This window comes from Elephantulus edwardii, unplaced genomic scaffold, assembly GCF_000299155.1.
Source record: "Elephantulus edwardii isolate Elephantulus edwardi_28Jun2011 unplaced genomic scaffold, EleEdw1.0 scaffold00645, whole genome shotgun sequence".
In the NCBI taxonomy this organism is placed as follows: Eukaryota; Metazoa; Chordata; class Mammalia; order Macroscelidea; family Macroscelididae; genus Elephantulus; species Elephantulus edwardii.
In genome coordinates, this window is record NW_006400395.1 from 72,604 (window position 1) to 74,001 (window position 1,398).

A 1,398-nucleotide genomic window follows, 5' to 3' on the forward strand; every position below is an offset into this window, starting at 1 on the left:
TCTTCGGATGTCAGTGACACTGGGCAGATCTCCACCATCCATGAGGTTCTCCTCCATGTAATGAGAGAAGTATTTCAGCACCGTCACTTGGCTAATGAATTGTTCGGGGGCATCTGTTGCTGGGAAAACCGAGCACTGGCCGAACTCCGTGTAATAGTGAAAGGGTTTTTTGTCAGGCAGGAGACTCATGTGAGCACCGTTGTTGAAAAGGACGCCGAAGGTGTGGTCCGAGAGCTGGTACCCAAAGCCATACTTGTTAGAGTCATCGACCCATTTGGTGGCCCACTGGAATGATGTGCTCAGCTGCTCTGTGGGGATGCTGTTGGCTTCTGGCATGTTCTCCAGACATCCTCGAAGGACCCTGACCACTGTGTCCACAACACTGCCCATGGTGCTGTCCTCCAGGCATTCATTCACTGCTATTGCTGCAGCTGCCAAGAGTCCCTCTTACTATCATGCGGATAGTGTCCCCAATCTGCTGCTTCTTTTACACTGCGGTTGTTCCAGATCTGTCCACTGTGGTGGCAGGTGGCTGCAGCTCCTCCTCTGTCCTATGTTTGCTGGGCTGTTTGGTTATGGAAGTCTTTTTCAAGTCATATCTAAGAAATCAAAACCCTTATCTATTGGTGAGGACACAATATGGTATAGCCACCAGGCAAAACAGTTTGGCATTTCAAGAATAGGGTCAACTTTGCAACTTTACATGTGAGGACCTGAAGCCTAGGGAGGTATTGGGGGTTGGGGGCTGGGGAGTGGGATGGAGGCTGATCCTGTGATAAAAAATGGACTAGAGATTTCTTAACAATCACACCTTTGAATTTGCTGTGGGTGCTGGGCCTCCACTGCATTCTGCTGATTAGATGATGGCAGAAGAGATCATGAAGTCAGTGTGAACCTCATCTGGAAAACTATTTGAATAAAAGAAGAGAAGGCTTTGTTGTTTTGGTTTTTAATTTTATTTTACTATTTTGTGGGTGTGTGTGTGTGCTGTCAAATTAAACATGACTGGTACAAGAAGAGATTACCCCTCCTTCTCAAGCAGAGCATCTGGTCGATTTGAACCTCATGCCTCTGGGATTGCCATGCAACTTCTTGCCACTAGCCCACCAGAGCTCCTTGGCTCTGTTGTTTTTGGTAATATGTGGCATCATGTCAACTATGACTCACAGTGACCCTATGAACGAACAATGGCTCTGAGCCCTATTCTGTCCTGAGCCAATCTCACTGTCTCCAGCACACTTACATCCATTATCTTAGTCACTGGGTCAGTCTATCTCAGCCAGTCTTCCTCTCCTTTGCTGATCCTTCACTCTTCCAAGCATGATGTCCTTCTTGCTTGGAAGAACTGGTCCATCCTGGCAACATGCCCAAAGTATGTGAGACAGAGCTTCAAAATCC

The 1,398-nt window shown here is 47.4% G+C and overlaps 1 pseudogene; it reads right to left on the reverse strand.

The window, feature by feature from the left end:
- Nucleotides 1–3: 3 nt before the first annotated feature.
- LOC102843138 overlaps nt 4–1,398 on the reverse strand; it is a 3,421-nt pseudogene continuing 2,026 nt past the window's right edge.